Source organism: Thamnophis elegans, chromosome 1, assembly GCF_009769535.1.
Source record: "Thamnophis elegans isolate rThaEle1 chromosome 1, rThaEle1.pri, whole genome shotgun sequence".
Classification (NCBI taxonomy): Eukaryota; Metazoa; Chordata; class Lepidosauria; order Squamata; family Colubridae; genus Thamnophis; species Thamnophis elegans.
In genome coordinates, this window is record NC_045541.1 from 109,402,041 (window position 1) to 109,423,279 (window position 21,239).

Genomic DNA, 21,239 nt, shown 5'->3' on the forward strand with positions numbered 1-21,239 from the left:
TTTGTGCTTTCTGAATTCTGTTCTGGAGGCTTGGGAAGAAGAGAGAGGCGGAATGAGCAACACAGAGAAGCCCCATTTAACACAGAGAGCTACAATAAGACTTTTTAGGGAGTGTCTCTTCCTTGTCTGATCAATTGACCTATTCTATATAGGAGCTGCAAGCTAGAATACAGGTCCTCCTCAACCTGCAACCACGACTGAGCCCAAAATTTCTGTTGCTAATTTGCTATGTGAATTTTGCTCCATTTTATGAGCAAAATAAAATGTTAAGTGTAATTCACAGTTGTTAAGTGAATTACTGAAGTTATTAAATTAATAACACAGTTGTTAAGGGAATCTGGCTTCCCCATTGACAAGATTGCAAACGGTGATTACATGACCCAGGGACACCATGATTGTCCTAAATATGAGTCCATTGCTAAGCACCTGAATTTTGATTATATGACCATGGAGATGTTACAATGGTCGTAAGAGTGAAAAATGGTCAAAAGTCACATTTTTCATCCTCTTTCCCTCCAGTGGGGAAAAATATGAATTCATGGTGGCATAACCAAGTGCCACCTTGATCAGAGTGGGAAGGTATTCTTTCTCATAGCCCTTTTTATACCTCAGTGTGGCCGTATGTGGCAGAGAGACTTTAACTCAATCTGATCACAGGGGTTGGAAAGAACAGTTAACCCCACCAGTAAATGGTTAAGTAGCTTGCAGGATACACAGGTAATTAACAGGATGTGTGGGGCTAAAGCTATCCATTCCAGGTTTAATTGAGCAAGTCAACCAGCTGGGTTTTGGAGTTTATGCCATGTATTAACTCTCTTCCAGATGATTCAGTTCAATGCTTTATGGAAAGAGGACCATTCTTTATCTCATTTTGTACTTGGCTAAATAGCTATGACTTTCAGAAATCTGCTGCTTTACAGAGCCTGGCAGAAAGAAATGAAGATTTCAGTTCCCTGCCTCCACTGGTGTAAACCTTTTGCATCCAGGGACACCTCCTGCACGGATACTCCCAGTATGTAGTTTAGAAAGATGTTAAGCACGCTAACAAAGCATCCCTCTGGGCTTGCGTGAAATGTCTTTTCTCTTCCTTCTGAATCTATTAAGTTATAAATTCTGAAATTAGGGGCAGAGTTTCTACCCTCACTTCTTCCCACATAGAAGTAAAGCATGGCAGAGATGAAACAGCGGCCAAACCCAATTGTGACCGTGGGAATGCTGCTATGGTAAGTGTGAAAAACTGTCATAAGTCACTTTTTTCAGTGCTGTTATAACTGTGATGGCTAACCTATGGCACGCGTTCCAGAGGTGGCACGCAGAGTCCTCTCCGTGGGCACTCGTGCTGTCACCAGCTGCTCTTCTGGTTTAAAAAACGGGCCATTTTGGGGGGCCTTTTTCAGGCTGTTTTTTTGAACCGTTTTCAGGCTGTTTTTCAGGCTTGAAAGTGGCCTGAAAAACAGCTCAAACAATGGCCTGAAAACAGCCCCAAAGGGCCTGAAAATCATGAAAATGGCCCAGGAAACCCCCTCAAAATGGTCAAAAAGCAGGCATGTGTGCACCTACCAGCTGGTCTTCAGGTTTCCAGTGCTCCGGTGTGTACACATGCATGTACATGCACGCATGTTCTGGTTTGGGCATTTGATGCCAGAAAGATTCGCCATCACTGTTATAACTTTGAACAGTCACTAAATGAAATGTTGTAAATTGAAGATTACCTTTATAGGTACAACTTTCCTTACAGGGACTCTTTAGGTATCTCTGATAAGTGAAGCAACCATCACCATATACTGTCAATCCATTCTTGCATTGAGATGTTTATCTGAATATTTAATTGAAATCTGCTTTCCCGCAATTTTCACCAATCTGGTTCTAATACAGCTCTCTGGAACCACAACAGAATAATTTCCCCGCCCCTTCCATGTGATGGCCATTCAGATATTTAGATATCCTATTCTCCTATATGCCTATATTTTTCATCTCTGTTAAGTATATCTCCTTTTGGAGACTAGAGTTGAGTAGCAGAGGTAGCAATGTGCCGCTGAATAGTCACACTATCAATCACAGCCGCCAATGTTAAAACAAGGATAACTTTACTTGTGTTAACAAAAATAAAGTAGGATAAACATTCTCCAAAACAAGCGATAAGTAGTCTTGAATTATATACACAGTCTATGATACAAAACATTGGTTTACAGATGCTCAACTCACGATTCACTATGTAGACAGGTAACTAACATACAGAGTAGCCACGATCCAATATACAGTATTCAACTCCAATAACAAGCACGAAGAACATACAGGAACAACCAGGAACAAACAGTAGTAGTTCCTACTCCCTCTTATGGCTGATTAAAGCAACAGCATCCAATCGCATCTCACTTGAGCATTTAAAGTGACAGATACATTATTTCAATCATGGTGTGTGTGTGTATGTGTATGTATGTATGTATGTATGTGTGTGTGTGTGTGTTTGTGTGTATACACACACACACACATATATACATATATACATCTATACATCTATACATCTATACATCTATACATCTATACATCTATACATCTATACATATATACATATATACATATATACATATATACATATATACATATATACATATATACATATATACATATATACATATATACATATATACATATATACATATATACATATATACATATATACATATATACATATATACATATATATATATATATATATATATATATATATATATATATATATACACATACATACATACATATACATGTATATACATGTATATACATGTATATACATGTATATATATGTATATATATGTATATATATGTATATATATATATATCCAACCCAAGATTGAGATTACATCCCTTACATTCTCTTTCCCATATGATGTTGTTTCTGTGGTACAGTCATCCTCCTGGTTATCAGGTTCAGGATATATACCTGTCTGTCAACATTCTTCTTAAAGAACTTAGTGCCTTATTTTAGATAAAGTTCAATAATGTGGCAGGATGGCTGCCTTTCACAATGTGGATGCAATGCTTCTATTTAAAACAGGCAAAGGGTTGTTTTTAGCAGCCACATCATTGCAAAAAAGCATTGGCTTTTTTTTTCATTGTGTGAAGGAAGAGCTGTTTTTTAAAGCACGAAGCCTTACTGCATGTAACTCAGGAGCCCAATTATTTTCTTTTCCTAAAAGGGGAGAGGGAAAGAGAGATAGTAAATAATGCTCTATCTCCCTGCCTTTAATAGACCATGTATTAAAGTCAAACATCAAAGCAGTATTCTCAGAGTAATGGAACACATGTGACATAATTCAAACTATCTGCCGGTTGGCAAAGAAGAGGTATGTTATCAGGAGAAAATCGAAAGGAGCATGTGAAGGGTATGTTTATGAGTTCTTCTTTCTGTCTGTCATTTTTTATGCCAGCTAATTTTTGGAAACCTTTTCAACAAATCAGAGACTCTCTTTGATTACCTATGTCTCTTGCTAAGCTACTTCACCTTAAAATAGCCATTGATGATTTGACACTTAAATAAAAGAAACAGCTGGATTTGCATGATAGAGATCAGCATCGGTGGAATAACAGGGCTAACTTGCATTTAGAAACACAACTGCAGCTGCATAATTGGAGGTGGCTATATATTGAGAGATACCAAATGCAGGAAAATCTAGCGACAGCATCTAGAAAGATTTAGTTAAAAGGGAAGAGTGAAAGATAACAAGTGCTTATTATTCTGCATCTATATATATGTGTTTATCTGAGTATTTAATGTGCATATACAGACAATGCTACTTAAATTACTATCCACTCATAAGGATTGCTAGAAGGAGAGCTGTGTTACTCCATGTTGGCAACATATCCAATTCTGGCAGCATCTTTTTTGTCTAATACATTTTCTGTAAAGACACGTTTTTATGAGCTACAGCTCCTTTGCAATTTCTAATTTTTGCTATAAGAATATGCTGATTTTAAATATTACTTACACTCATTCTTATTTGTAATGCTAAGGATGAAAAAGAATAATATAGGTATGTTATGCCTCAGTCCGTCCCTGGAGGAAACGGCTTCTCCAGGGCGGTACCTTGGCACAACAATCAAGCGGGGTCACCCACGAAGCCAATCCTAGAAAGAACTTGAGGACACGAGATCTCTCTGGGTGAAATGACAACTTTATTATGTAGCAAAGCTGAATATATAAACTTTCATACGCAAATGAGGTTTTCAAACATTACAAATGTCATTGGTTACAAATTATGCATCTAGACCAATAACAGAATTAATAACTGCGTGCTTCCTAAGTTTCACGTGTGTGCCCTACTTTAGCTGTTTTCCAAGCAAGTACAAAACAAGCAAATTCTACAGGTATCAAGAACATTTTGTGGTCGGCTATATCCGTCCTGTGTGGCTAGATGTGCAGACTCTGCAAGTCCTACCTAGCTACCTGCCATATCCTCTAGAAGTTTTGCTGCCAGATGCGGCCTAGCAAAGGCCTGCTAACAGCAAAATACAGTGGAGGCAAGAAAGGAAAGGCATTCTCAGAGTAATAGGGTAGCAACATCTCCTCCTTTCTTTTTTATTATCTTTTTGTCAAAAAGACTCTTCCTCTTCATCTACCAGGGCTAATCACAGCATTCTACACATAAACCAATAAAAAATCACATCATGGCAAAGGGGGAATAGACAGTTACAGCACAGCATAGGGGGGAGAAAGGGCATGTGTGGGAGTTGCTGGCTCACATAGTTCATGTTACATGAGGCTGCATAATGAGTCCTGGCCGTTTAGGCCGGAAGGATGCTTCTGGTGCGATGTTTTTGCATCCCTGTGTATGTGTGTTTCAGACAGCAGAAACTGCCCTGTACACACACACTTGGAATGAATTCCAACACTGTTTTTGTTAAAAGGCAGCGTCTCCCTCTTCATCGCTGGGCATGCGGAAGGGATCTTTCCCCATGAAGGGGTTGACTGTTCATGTAACTCCATGTGGTTGACAATGTGAATATTCTTCTGTGGAACCAAGCTAGAGTATATTCTTACACATAGTGAATAAAGAGGGTACACATTGAATACAGCAACACAACAGTATCAGCAAAGCAACAAGGGTTATAACGGTCTTGGAAACATTTCCCAACCAGTTAAAATTTGGTAACCAAGAGGTCATCCAATCCCACCAGGAGTCCAAGGCTTTGTATGTTTGTCCAACTGTTTGAACGGTATCATGTAATTTTTCCACACTGGTTTCAATTTGTCCGGACTGGTTCAAATAATGACAACAGGTAGCATTCAACCAAACACATAGTAGGGGGATCTGCGGCGAAAGACAGGGCAGCCGGTCGGGGGAGTGGAGGGTGGAGGGTGCTCTGCCCTGTGTTCCAGGTCAGAGACAGAGACAGCCTCAAGCTGTGGTTCCTGTTGGTTGGTCATGGTCAGGCTGCTTCTGTGTTTGTGTAGGTGGTTGTATAGGTGGTTTTGGCAAATATGGTCTTACGTGCCGTCCTGGGATCCAAAGAACTTTGTCTTTTAATTGGATTGCAGCGTAGTTTCTTTCCCAGGTCAGCAGGTCAGCAGGCCCTCGCCACGTCAAGTCAGGCAAGCAGCGATAGTAGACAGGTGGACGGGAGGTGTCTGCAGTAGGTGGAGCTGCAAAATGACGAGTCGCTGCCGAGGATGGTGGGCTGCCGGTGTGTTGCACTGCTGGGAGGCCAGGGGGCATTTTCCCTATTGCCAATATATCTGTCCAGGGCATGTTTTAATGTCTGGTTGGCGCGCTCAGCCAACGCCTGACCCTGGCTGTTATAAGGAATGCCAAATTTCCCTTTTGGGCGTCCCAGCGATGCAAAGGTCCGAATCGAATGATTAATAACATGTTTGGTGGCTTCACCCCTTTGGGGGGATGCCATAATGTAGCCTGAACACGTATCAATGGAAACATGTAAATATTTCCAAGGAGCAAATGGAGGATATTGGGTAACATGCATTTGGCAACACTCTGTCCCTCAGGGATTAACTCCCATAGGGAGAGGGTTTGCCTGCTGGCTACAGGTGGGGCATAGTTGAATAATTGCTGATGCCTCATTTGCAGTAATGCCAAATGGTTTTATGAGCGCTTTTTTATTCTGGTGAAAGTAAGAGTGGATATCCCAAGGTGTGATAGCAGAACAAACATTGACATGGGGTGGGGGGGCTGATGCCGCAGCGTCAGCAACATCATTGCCCTCCTGGAGAGGCCCAGGGAAAGGCTAATGACTTCAGATATGGGAGACATGGAAACAATAACAGCGAGAGGAGACAAGACCTTGTAAAGTGAGAAACAGAGACAAAAGTTGTGAATCAACAGAAGAAGAGAGATAAGACCCACACAAAGAAGTTATAATCTGAGTCACATAAAGACTAGCAAAAATTAAGTTAAACGGTTGTTTGTCAAATAACTGAAAGGCCAAGATGGAAGTGGCCAATTCATCTCTTTGAGCAGATTTTTGTGGCTCTGTGAGCCGGGTGTGCCATGTACTATCCTCCTGCCAGGCACATGCTCCCATCGGCAAAGACAGTTATAGCGTCTTTGATAGAAAAAAGCTGTTGAAGGAGGCTTCCACTGGAGTGGAAGGGCTTTTGTAATTAGGGCTGCAAAAAGGGTGGGTATCTGAGAAATAGTGGACAAGTGTCTGAGATTTTTCAGCACTCTAAAAGGGAGGGCTTCATAGATGGGAGCAGCGCCCGTTATGTCAACGGGAAAAGCAGAAAGAAGTTCCAGATCATCTGGGGTAAGAGAAGGATCGGCTCGGGCAGAAGCCAAACCACGGGCCACAGCACTGCCAGCCATAGTAGGGAGAGCGAGAGAGGATGCAAAATAAACGCCATCAGGATCAGAAGAAGGAGGGGGAGATGATGTGAGCGAAATGTCGGAAACAGAAGGAGAGGGAGGGTGGGAAACAGAGGGAGAGGAGGCAGACGGGACAAAATTTGAAGGGCGATCTAATTAAGGAGGCGGGGGAGTAAGATCAGGGGGTTCTATGGGAAAAACAGGAGAAGGATCAGAATAATGGAGTCTAAGAGCAGCAAGTGTGACTTTCCAAGTCAGGAGCATCGAAGCAGGAGCACGAGGTTCCTGATGGAGATATGTGCCTATTTTCACCCATGGTCCAGGTTTAAGGGAGCCATGGTGAGGATAGGAGGGGCAGTTTTGCCAAATGTGTATTAACAGTTGGTGTAATTCAGATTTGGTAGGAAAAACAAATTTCTTTGTTAATTGACTTTTAGAAGCTCTGAGAATCTGGCCAAGTTCTGAGCTACCTGCTCCTTGGACAGATCCGCCCCCATACTTACGAAAGATCAGTCGTTTCCACGAACGACGATGAGCGCGCGGGTAAGCGATGGGGTCTCAGGCACGTGGCGGTGAGGCTGCGTCGGTCCGGCGGAAAAAATCACGTCGGGGTCACCACTTGTTATGCCTCAGTCCGTCCCTGGAGGAAACGGCTTCTCCAGGGCGGCACCTGGGCACAACAATCAAGGGGGGTCACCCACGAAGCCAATCCTAGAAAGAACTTGAGGACACGAGATCTCTCTGGGTGAAATGACAACTTTATTATGTAGCAAAGCTGAATATATAAACTTTCATACGCAAATGAGGTTTTCAAACATTACAAATGTCATTGGTTACAAATTATGCATCTAGACCAATAACAGAATTAATAACTGCGTGCTTCCTAAGTTTCATGTGTGTGCCCTACTTTAGCTGTTTTCCAAGCAAGTACAAAACAAGCAAATTCTACAGGTATCAAGAACATTTTGTGGTCGGCTATATCCGTCCTGTGTGGCTAGATGTGCAGACTTTGCAAGTCCTACCTAGCTACCTGCCATATCCTCTAGAAGTTTTGCTGCCAGATGTGGCCTAGCAAAGGCCTGCTAACAGCAAAATACAGTGGAGGCAAGAAAGGAAAGGCATTCTCAGAGTAATAGGGTAGCAACATAGGTACCTTTGCTTAAAATTATAAATCCCAAAATGCTCTTTCCCCAAAAGTCCACAGACATATTTAGCTAACATATATACATGCCAAAATAGCATAGTGACTAGACAGTCCGTCATATACAAACAATCTTTGTATATAATGAATCTGCAACATACATTATAATCTCCAGCAATCCAAAAGAATAGAATTACTTTCAATTTTAGATGCTGTAGTTCTGAATCTAAAGATGATTTTTAAAGCTTAAGGATTTACTTTTTAAATCTGCCAGCTATATTTTACAATGAATGTTAGAATAAACAGTGTATACAGTTGAAAAAAAAAAGCTGAATTATTTACAAACCAGTTAAAGGAATCGATTGTCAGAGGAATGCCATGTAATATAATGAATATAAAGAAAAGTCCATAAATCAAGCAACGTCATTTTGCAAAACATGATATATGGAAACTTCCCAATGTAGTCAGTATGGCAAGGATCACAAAATTCAGTTAGTTTAGCCTGAATTTAAGATTTCATCCACTTGCAGGCATTTGTGTGGTTTTTGGGAAGCTTATCATGGAACATATGATTTATGGCTTTTCTCCCAGAATATTTTTGTTCTGTGTAAAGGCACATTAGTTATAGTTATTTAGCAATAAAATCAGTCAGTCTGATGGTTTGGAAGTGTGGCAATTATGTTTTAATCCTGATTTAATCCTAATGAGAATGATGAATCAAAAAAAATCCACAGAGTAGATTTTTATGTGGTTTTATAACATTTTTCTTTGTTTCTAGTATTGACACTAGCTTTTATTTACAATATATGCACATTAGAAGCAAGGCACTATCTGTTTATGAAATTCTATACCAAATTCATCCAGTCCAGGAGATTTTATTAAACAAAATGTACCAGAACTAAACAAATGAGATTAGAAGAGTTAAGAGACATTTTCTTGGATAAGAAATACTATCTGATCTACAGATTTTTAGAAGAGTATCTAAAGCCTGCTGTGAGGTCTTAAATTATGAATTACCATGTTATTGAGGGTTGAAGTTGGTTAAAGGTTAAGAGGAATAATTTGCCCATCTTGCAAAATGTCTGATTCAGACAAGATGTATTTAAGGTGCTTATTCAAGCATGGAAATTTCAAAATTCAAACTGTTTAGTTGTTATAAAAGAAAATAGTTTCTTAGTATTTCATTTTCAATTCCAATTCATCAGTTTCTACTGATTCCTTACTGCTTGCTCTGCCTGTCTGCCTGCCTGTCATTCATCTATCATTCATCTATCTATCATCTATCAAACTATTTATCTATCAAACTATCTATCATCTTATCTATCTATCTATCTATCTATCTATCTATCTATCTATCTATCTATCTATCTATCTATCATGCCTGTTTATTTATTACATCATTTATATATTCACGAAAACTCCTGCCTTTGTACCTTATTGGAATCCTGAAGCAATTTAATAATTTTATTTAAATGTTTCAATCACCATTACTGTGTTCAATAATTGCAATGTAATTGCTACAGTATAACCTTTGCCTCTATTGCAGGAGAAAGCAGGTAGGTAGAGATATTTGAAAATGTAAAGATATTGTCCACTGCAGAAGTTCACTAGAGAGCCAGTTTGGTGTAGTGATCAATGCACCAGGCTAGAAACCAGGAGACGGTGAGTTCTAATCAGAGGTGGGTTTCTGCTGGTGAACCAGTAGTGGCAGCAGCGGGAGGCTCCACCCACCTGCCTGGATGCTTCTGTTCATGTGCAGAAGCATCGCGCATGCGCATGAGCAAACCAAAAGTAAAATAAATTGAAACCCACCACTGGTTCTAACCCTACCTTAGGCAACATGAAAACCACCTGGGTGACTTTGAGCAGCTCTTTCTCTTAGCCCATGATATCAGGCATGGACAACAAGTTGATCAATCAATGCCTGTTGCAAATACAAAAATGCAGACTCTGCACTTGCAGGAAAATTGTAGGGGGAAAAAGAAGTTCGCCACAAGTCAGCTTGCCAAGAATAACCCAGGAGCTTGAGATTTTCTTATAAATCATCCAAACAGCAGAACTTAATTCTGTGTCACTCTGTAGTCTGTAAGAAACCCAGCAGACACAGTACTCCTCATATTAGCTCCCTGCTGCTTAGTGGATTGTCTTCATAGTAAAGGTTAATGGATGACTGTGAGCCGGTCATTGTGACCTTCCTTAAAATTGCTATAAGTGTAATGGGAAGAGAGACTCTGATCTGCTGTGAGTACATTGGTGAAAGAGTGGATAAATTGAAAACAACAAGTTTCTTTTTTCATGCATAATTTTTCAATTACTATTTGCTACATCAGGCTCCTCTTCTATGTTTCTTTAATTCATACATGCTCAAAAATCAATAAATTATCATCTACATCTTCAAATAATATTTACCATCTCAGATATTTCCTCTAATGTAACTAACCGTAACCAAACGACATGCTGCATGTGATGATGGTTTTTTATTTTTTTATTTTTTTTCCCCCCTTTGGACTTTTTTTTTTGTCCTTTTTGGCCTCCCCCCTCCCCCCACCCTTTTTTTTTCTTGTTTTATTTTATTTTTTTGTTTGTTTTTTAAACCCTAGCTTATTGTGGTGCTTATTAAATATACAACAGAGAGACACGGGATGTATAAACTTAGTAGGGATGCACCTGTGATCAAACGACATATTGTATGTGAAGATGGGTTTCCCCTCCCCCCCTTTTTTCCATTCTCTCCCTTTCCCATTGTTGTCTGTGTAATAAAAAAATAATAATAAAAAAATCAATAAATTATCTATCTATTGAAAATACTTAATAGTAATTAACACAGGTCTCTCTTGGATAAAATAGCTGGATAAAATAATGTTAACAGCATTTTTATTTATAAACTCACGGTAATATTTATAAGAATGTTAATCTGAATTATAAAATTTGACATATTGAAGTAAACACACAAAGGCATTTTTCTACAAATAATTGTTCCAAGATACTGATACAAATTCATATAATAAACAATTCCCTCTTTTTTTCGTTTACAAATTTCCCCAGAAACTTTAGACTGAATTTAATTAAATTAAATTAAACTTATTCCAGGTAAATGAGTAGTTTGACTCTTGACCAGTTGTATACAACTTGACCAGTTGTATAATCCACAAATACATGCAAAGATTCCTAATTATTATCAATTAGACCCAAAGTAGCATCTGCATGTAATAAGTATTTATTGTCCAGCAGTCTTTAAATCCCAAATGTTATTTAACTACCTAAAAAAACACTCAGTGGTTCCAAAGCCAAGTTAAATACAGCGGGAGATAATAGCACTAGCAATAGCACTTAGACATAAACCATTTCATAGTGCTTTTATAGCCTTCTCTAAGCAGTTTACAGAGTCAGCATGTTGCCCTCAACAATCTGGGTCCTCATTTTACCCACCTCGGAAGGATGGAAGGCTGAGTCAACTTTGAGCCCGTGAGATCTGAACTGCTGAACTGCAGCTAGCAGTCAGGTGAAATAGCCCGCAGTACTGCACTTTAACCACTGCACCACCTTGGCTCTTAAAGCTAAGGATATCCTTGATGAGTTCCATGGTATCTTCATGGGTGAAGAATATCTCTAGCTGAGGGATTATGGGTCTACATTATCATCCAATTAACAAAGAGGAAAGGAATCCATTAAAAAAATGTTCCAAAAATTTAACATGCACTGACTCAGCATAAACAAAGTTACCTTGCAATTCAAGTTCCGTTCAATTTGTTGTACTCAACAATCAAATCTCTCTCTCTCTCTCTCTCTCTCTCTCTCTCTCTCTCTCTCTCTTACACACACACACACACACCTCTATTTGATTTGACATAATAGCAGTGTTCCAATATTTGTGGGGCCACCACAAAAAAGAGATGGTCAATCTATTCTCCAAAGCACCAGAAGGCAAGACAAGAAGCTATGGATGGGAACCTATCAAGGAGAGAAGCAATCAAGAACTAAAGAGAAATTTCCTAACAGTGAGAACAATTAACCAGTGGAACAGCTTGTCTTCAGAAAATGGTATAAAGTCTCCTAATTGAGCAGGGGGCTAGACTAGAAGACTGTTATGTTATTTGGCATAAGAAAGTTTGTATGATATTTACTAGGAGATCCCAGGCTAATTCTAGCAGCAGGATCAATTACAACCTACCAGGGATGGGTTCCTGCCAGTTCTAACCTCTTCTATAGAAGAGGTTCCACAAATCTACAGTGCCGTTTAGAACCGGTTCCAGTTCCCTCCCCCTGCCCGTCCGCACATCATCAAGATGAAGAGCAAGAGGAGGAATTTTGGGAGTTGAAGTCCACAAGTCTTAAAGCTGTCAAGTTTGAATACCCTTGGGTTTTTTTCCCTAAAGAGTTAGGGGTACAAGGGTCTTATAACTTGACAGCTTTAAGACTTGCGTGCTTCAAATGCCAGAGTTCCTGAGCCAACATTTTGGTTGCTAAGCAAGAGCGTTGTTAAGTGAGTTTCACCACATTTTACAAGTTGGCCACGCCCACCCAGTCACATGGCCGGCAAGCCACTCCCACCTGGTCACATGGCCGGCAAGCCACTCCCACCCAGTTACATGGCTGGCAAGCCACTCCCACAAAGCAGGCCACACCTACAGAAGAGGTTCTAAAAAATTTGAAACCCACCACTGCAACCTACTTATTGACAGACCAATTGACAACTTTGAATTTTCTTAAGAATAATATTGCCATCAGCAGAAATGCTAGCATTTCTATAAACCACAAGGATTATAGCTCACACAGAATACTGCTGTTCACATTAAAAACAGCTATAAATACAAGAATGTTATTCCACCTTAAAAATTCCCAGTTTTATACCATTTATGGTGTAGATCTAAAATAATCAAATGCTCTCAATTGTCAAATTTACCTAGCTAAATAAATGCTATAGGAACTCCTCTCATGGGCAGGAGGTTGGACTAGAAGACCTCCAAGATCCCTTCCCACCCTATTATTCTATTGTTCTATGGAAGATAAGAAAACACTAGGCAGCCAACTCTGTGATGATACCTTTTTATAATTCCATCCAAGTTTCAGTTACTTTAATTAAGGAGTTCACTTTGCTTTTGTGGAATACAAATATTTGAAGGTCAGCAACAGAATCTGCAGAGATTTAAATGTTCTCTAACTCCTTTCTTTGGCATAGTTTACCATCTTTATCTTACTTTATCCTTTGGTGTAGAGGTTCCTCCCGGTAACTCCTCTTTTTAGTACAGTAACAGTAAAGGTAGTGATGACGATGCACATACTCTCTACTACTTCGCTTCTCTTGAAAATTCTGACTGCTTCTTTAAGCCATTTGCAAATGTGTTCAGAAACCAAAAAAAGGGAGCTTTGCAGTGTGTGGGTATAAAGAACAGTATTTCCAGTTATATAACCTGTTTTAATACTACCGCAAAGTAACGGGCCATATAAAAAGTTCACCTGAGAATAAATCTCCCTGAGTTTATTTCTGAAGGAGCATGCATAGACTACATTGTAAAAGTTATTTTGAAATCAGTGGGACCATTTCTATTCAGTATTTTATACGCTACCGTCATCCAATGTTTAAAATGCTGTCCTTGAATATCCTCCCTAGCAAGAGGAAAGTGTCTAAAGATGTATGGCTCCCCTTGTTAAAAAGCAGGAGAACTGGTGTACATCCTTCACATTTGTGCAATAGGAAACAGTAGGTTACTATCAGCAGTTTCTTCTTCTTACTGCCACCACATGAAACTGGACAAATGGATATGTTGTGTTGACGATTCAGAACAGTGGTGAAATTCAATTTTTTTACTACAGGTTCTGTGGGCGTGGCTTGGTGGGCGTGGTGTGGTGTGGCTTGGTGGGCATGGCAGGGGAAAGGTTATTGCAAAATCCCCATTCTCTCCTGATCCTCTGGGACTCAGGAGGCAGAAAATAGATGGGGGCGGGGCCAGCCAGAGGCAGCATTTGCTGGTTCTCCGAACTACTCAAAATTTCCACTACCGGTTCTCCAGAACCTGTCAGAACCTGCTGGATTTCACTCCTGATTCAGAAGGTATATAGCCTTTAGGACTTTGAAAGAAATCAGCCGTGCAAAGCATGCAAAAGACAGTATCTGCTTTTCCCTATCAGCTAACTAACTGAATCACTTCACATCTCTCACATTCCTCAACATTAGCTCCTGGTTTGTTTCCCAAAGTTGATCACTTCTTCTCTACAGCTCCATGAAACTTTGGGGAGGGGGTGGGACATTAAGAACTCCTTCTGCTTTCCAAAAGGCTTCTGACATACAAGCCAAGCATGGTTTTTTAAAATAGTGATGTAATGATTAATTTAACCAGAAGTAAACCCTCCTGGCTGGTTTTTCACACCCTGTGCTAATTAAAAAGGTGATTTGTTTGCTTTTGCTTTAGAGTGTTGTGCAGAACAACAGTTAGTTTGCTTATAAACAGTCTGGAGTCCGGGTGAGCAGTGAGGTGCCCAACTTTGTTGATCATACCAATCATCCCATGTTTGGCGAAATCAAAAAGAGATAGCAAAGAGCTCCAAAAGGCTCTTCCCCATACTTGGTAAAAGGGCTTCGAAATGGTAAATGCAATTCAAAATGAGCCGGTACAGAATTAAGCACATTGGCAGAAAAGAAATTATGTTACATTGGCACTAATGAATGAGAGATGGCAATAATAGATGGAAAGGGGACTTGGATTCACAGGCTCAGTTAAAATATTCACCCACCATGTACAAAAATTCAAAACTGTACAAAAGGCCAGTTCTATTCTTAGAGCTCTTTCACACAGCTCTCTTAACATGTACCCCTCTCATCTTTGAGTTTGCAGAAAAATACCTTGGTGTCAATCGGACTGTATTCTGCTCCCTTGAGGCAGCTGGTGACTGGTGTTGTCTTTAAAATTTTGAAGTGACAAAGATAATTAGAGTGATTTATGGATTCCCTGGCTGCATTTCCCCCCTCCCCTTCCCCAAAATCATCTGCTGATGGAAAGAAGAAACCAATTGTCCTTAACGTGGGGTGGGACAGGTCTGGATAAATGTAGGCAATTACCTGGGATAGAGGCGTTTCCTGTGTGACAGGTTTTTGGCAGGGCAAGCTGATTACCTATTGCTATTTCTGATTATAGATCTTGCATTTTTCAAGGAGACTACTAGAGTGATTTGTTGAAATTTTTATCTGGTACTCTTATGGAAGAACACTAATCTGCATCTGGCTGACAGGTTTCATGTACCCCTCTGGCCTACATGTGGCCTGATAGTTAGGAGCTAGGGGAGGGACCAATCAACAATGGCTGCAGGAAAACATCGGTTTTGGTGGTAAATGGCTATGGCTAGCCATACTCAATTCCGCCTATATCCGCAATGGGGAACCTATGGCACATGTGTCACAGGTGGCACGTGGAGCCATTTGTTAGGGCACATCAGATGTTGCCCTGTCAGCTCCAGCGTGCATGTGCATGCTAGCAAGCTGACTTCAGCCTTCATTTTCAGCTGTTTTTCACCCTCTGAAGGCTTCCCTGAGCCCAGGGGCCATAATTTGAGAATCCCTGATTTAGTGCAATATAAAAAATGCAAATAATTTTTCTGTGGACCACCAAAATTTTCTTGTGGACCACCAGTTGGTGACCGCTCGTCTATAGGATGATGCCCTGCAAGCATCTTACTGTACCATGCTATTATCTGAATACCTCCTGCTTCTCCTTTTGTTTGTTTTTACTCCTGCAATATAAAGGCACTAAAGGATTATATGTGAATAAGGAATGTATCACTGGCAGTTCACCTCTTTTTAAGCAACTTTGTTAAACTCTTATGTTGCACCAAGGTTAAATAGCTGAACACGAAATGCTTTGTCATTAGAGAAGGGATTCTTCTTTTATCCTCAGTTTTGCTTTTGCAACAGATGTAATTGATCATCTGAATGCATTGAACTTGAAACTTCAGGACAGAAAACAGGTGATAATAGGACCGTGTTAAATCATTCAAAATGAAGTTTCCTTTGTAGGTGAAACAGGTAATTGGATTCCTCAAGTAATTCTTTGAAACCTTTTAAGACCCTTGAATCAAATTTCAGATCTTTTTCTGCATTGTTTGTCCTGCAAACTGACAAAACTGGCAAGGAGATGGTAGAGTTTCAGTGTTACATTATTTTGAGGAATTTGGTGGAATTAGAGATTTCTACAAGTGCCTGTCCTGAGAAAGATACCCAAGTTACTCATTGCTTCCACAAGACATTCACAATATTTATATTCAAAAAATTTCCTCATCAATGACAGTGACTAAAGCTGCATTAAAGGCAAGGCTGATTAATGATCATTTGGAAGCAACACTGAGACTAGTTTCATCTTTGCTATAAGAACAAATATTGGTGTTCTGGATCTGGTTTGTTCAAATAATAAAAAGAATGCAGAGCAAAGAATCTTAAAATAAGAGCTACTGTATGTAACACAATTATCTAGAATTGTGATTGATGTTCTTCCTACTATTGCTCTGGATTTTACCAAAATATGTGGGTTTCACTTCTATATAAAGTTTAAAAATGCATTTATGAAGTAATAGGCCAAACTTAAGTCAAAAAATTTGGAGCTTAGTTGATCTAGAATTGATACAGTCTGAGTTGGGCGAAAAACTGCAAAATTCTAAATGAATATTATTTGGGGGCAAAGTTATTCTGTTAAACAACAGTGGGAATAAGCTGGGTGAGAACAAGAGAGGGCATTCGGAAAAAAGGGATTAGATCATTCAATGGTCAAAAATGAATTAAAAAGATAATTGTTTTCTGAGAGCTATTGGTATCGTTCAGCAAGTGGTAAAGGAAGGAATATAAATATAAAAGCATGATTAATATGATTCATTGTAATGAAAGCCTGAGATAGAGCCACTTTGGTCTAATGGTTAAGGTGCCAGGCTAAAAACCAGGAGACTTGGAGTTTTAGTTCTGCAGAAGCTACGAAAGCCAGCTGGGTGACTTTACTCACCCAGTTGAATAAAGTCACTCTCTCTCAGCTCAACCCACTACATAGAGTTGTTGTGGTGAAGAAAACAGAAGGAGAAAGGTGTATTGGATATGTTCACTGCCTCAGTTATTTGTAAAAGTAATAAAGGCAGGTTATAAACAAATAAAAATAATAATCAATAAAGAACACAAAGCTTATGAGTGTTTCTAAATATGAGGCAAAGCATTTTTTGCAGGTTTGGATGGATCTTGGGAAAATGGACATGGAAGAAAAGAAATTTTAAAAATTAAAGTAAAATTACTGCAGAATGCTAAAAAATGAATCCTGTATGGAAAATACCTTAGTATACTTTAATTAAAGGTATACCTTAGTTGAAGGTATACTAATTTCCCATCCGAATAAGTAGATAGTAGACATAAAGAGTGAAAATGTGAACTTATTTAGAACAATGTGAACAGAATTATGTTATAGAAGTATGAGAAGTTATACTAATGGGAACACTTAAAAAGGATGCTTGATAGAAAAATGAAGTGAAATAAGCTTTGGTTGAAAGGAAAAGAAGGAAATGATTGTGAAGAGGAATTTAGTTCTGGATGGAAATGGGGCACATGAAATGATTGGTTAACCTCAGGAAAGTAGGAAGTGTGAGAAAACGATTCAAACCAGCTTTGCCTTGAACTTATCTTTTAAAAGAGGCAATGAATGTTTTTGACAGGTTTTCAAGTTTCTATTACTATACCCTTTAAAAATTAAGTAGCATATCTGGAATCTCTGCAGGTTCTGTTTCTTGACCTGCCCAACCACAAAGAGCTGACAGATTGTGTCAGAAAATGAGAATGAGAAAATTATATGAGAGAGAGAGACATGAAAAGAATGTAGCAAGGTTAACATTTAAAAAGGGAAAGGAAATGCAGAACAGTTTTGAGAGAAATAAAAACATGTTTTGGAAATGAGTGAAAAGGACCAAACAAGAAATATTTATCAGAATGTCTGAAACAAAAAATAAAAGTGATGGAATGATTGGTGATGAATTTTAATGAGGAAGTGTTTGAAAGAAGATAAATATATGTACTGGAATAATAGTGATAAATTGTAGGGTAAGGGAAGAAACTCCATTCCCAAAAATCTCAGACCCAAGAGAGTTAAGGGAAAATGTGAGCCTGTCTGTCAGTCTAGATCAGTGGTTCCCAACGTGGGGCCCATGTACCACGGGGGGGGGGGTGGCAACTTGATTTTTAATGGGGGCAATTTGAACCTTGATCAAACCAAGTTAATGGCCTTTTAGGCTTCCTCCCTGTGAGTAGAGTTCACTTTTTGAGTAAAGTAAAAATTATATGTCACGGGGGGGGGGGGGGCAATAGGATTTTAGAGATGCTTAGGTGGGGCAGGACCAAAAAAAAGGTTGGGCACCACTGGTCTAGATAGAGGACCCCAGATCCCAGAAAAATCCAACTTTGAAGAATTGATCAGGAGCAAGAAATTTTCTTTCTCAATAGGTTTAAGAAGAAGACCAGGAAAGTCTCTTTTGATTCTGCTCTTGAACCTTCATTCCAAGATGAGATGGGCTCTTATCTATGTTGCTCCTGATAAGTGAGAAAAAAGAGCTTTCCCTCCCTTACATCTGTGTAAGGAAATATGAAGCTAAGTACAATTAGAATTCCTTTGCTTCAATGTAAAAGTTGTTCTGAGCTGCTTCTTTGTATCACGGGTCCTATTTTATTTCACTTCTTTGCCAGTATTCCTGCAGTGTTAAAACTTCCAGGAATTCATTACATGTACATTTACCTTTCCCCTATCTTTAATCTACCTTATATACATTATTCGTATTTACTGCTATGGAATCTAGCCTACTCATATTCTAGCAATACTCCTAGCTGCAGAAATGGATGAATTTCGAAAGTGAAAATGGCTGTGTCTAAGAACAGACTTCATTATACAGAAGTGAGAAATGGGAATTAGTATTCAAGTAATGCTTTACTGTACTTTGTATGACATTGCTTGCTCCAAAAGAGAATAGTATGATGAATACATATGTACAGCGTGTTTGCATATGTATGTATGATGTGGCACTGACTTCAATTAATTAATTATGCATCATGGGAAAACACACTTCCATTTTTATTTTTCTAGTGAGAGCTGGTATATTACTTTTTCCCTCCACAGATTTATAACAGCAGATCAGAAACAGTTTTAATTCTTTGTATTCCCATGATTTATCTGTTTTGGATTAAGTCATTTTTTTCTGCAGTTGTATGCAGGTTATCTGAAAATGTAGCACAGATACTATTGCCTGATCCTGCTTCATTTGCATGTTCTAGAGGTGATTGAAGAGGAAGATGGCTTGGTGACTGTGTAATTCCATATACAAGCAACCACCCAGATATGTTTATTTTGGGGATATGACTAAACAGATGCACACAGTATAAACTAAGAGCATAACAGGGGAAGAATTACTATACATTTATTTTTCTGTGGAATGATCTGAGAGAAATTTGGCTCTTTCGGGATCACTGGGTAGTTCATTGAACGAAGTTTCTGCACATTCCCCCTCGGCTTTTTGAGGTCAATGGAAATGAAAAGGTTGAGAGATTGGGGAATGGAAATGATGGTGGTGTGAAAGTGCCTTTTGTTGACTGGTTTCCAGATCATTAAATATACTGCAGAGAGCAGATTCTTTAGGTCACATTACTTTTCACCTCTTTCCATTATAAAAATGACTGTTTATATTTCAACATCTTGTTTAACCATCTCCTGCTTAGTAAAAATAATTTCTTGTTTATGCCCTGGCAGCATAATTTTTCAAAAACCTTTGAGAAGATATTATTCAAAATGACTTCAGTGCTATATATTAATGGAAGTTCTTCTAGCTTAGAATATTTGTTTAAACATGATTTCATTTTACAGAATCCATATTGGCTATTTTAACTCAGTATTTATCTTGAGTTTAGCCAATTTGGTCTTGAATTCAAGTGCTACTTACGTTGCCTCCGGGCATCAAACGTTATTTCTTATAGGATCATCTGTGGAGAGCTTTCAAATACTGGAATCTTTAGGGAACACATGATGAATCTAATCAAAGGGAGACTTATAATAGCTCTGAATACTTTCTAGTAATAATTTCAAAACAAATTGACATTTGTATCGAGGCAAAAAAAAGTACATAAATAAGTGTCTTATCATAATTTAAGAACTAACCAACTAGTTGTGACATAAGCTGTACAGACCAGAGTGCACTTCATCAGTTGCCCAAAGTAATATTCTCAGGATAATATTTTATGCTCTTGAAGTGGACTTCAGCTCATTAAAGTAGATACCATAATTAATTGGTTCATTTTTAAGTGGCTCAAGAATTTTGTTCTTTAGGAAATTCCTTACGTTAATCACATTAGGGAGTTAGTTCAAGCATGGCTACTTCTTTGATATGTTTAAGGTAAAGTTTATCAGATGAACCAAAAGAGGAGAAAGAAGGGGTGATGAAAACAGCTGCAAATTATAAAAAAATTAACAATTGCAATAAGTCAAATTTAGGGAGCCATTTACCATGCTTCAGCTTTTCCAACTTTGTAGTTTCCAGATCAAATATCTTGGTTAATTTTGAGGGAAAGTAAGATAAAATACAATAGAAAAAAGAGAATATTTTTATTAGACTATGATGGGCATTAAATTGTGTGGGACTAAAGTAGCATATTATCAAGTCAGAGACTTCGATAGTTGATAAATCTCTAGAACAACATATGCTGCACTTTTAAATATGCAAATTATATGAGACCGCCTACTGCCAATTACCTCCACTAGACCGATACGATCGCATAGATTAGGCCTCCTCCGAATTCCATCATCCAGCCAGTGTAGACTGGCAACTACCCGGAGGAGAGCCTTCTCGGTGGCTGCTCCGACCCTCTAGAACGAACTCCCCGTGGAGATTTGGACCCTCACCACCCTCCAGTCCTTCCGCGCCGCCTTAAAGATCTAGCTGTCCCGGCTGGCCTGGGGTTAGGATTTTAACCCCACTCGAACTGTGTGACTGTTGTGTTTTTTAAATGATGTATTGTCTTTATGTTGGTAATTGTTTGTCCTTCCCCCCCCCCCTTTTTTTTGAACTGTGAGCCGCCCTGAGTCCCCCCAGGGAAAAGGGCGGCATACAAATAAAGGGAAAATAAATAAATAAATAAATAAATGATCTTAAACAAGAGATTGTATTAGTTTTGCTTCATTTTAAGCATTTAATCAGCTACCAAACAATAAGTATGATCTCAAGTTACATTATAGAATTTTTAGAGTACTTGATTTCGCTTTCCAAAACTGAGGGCTCAT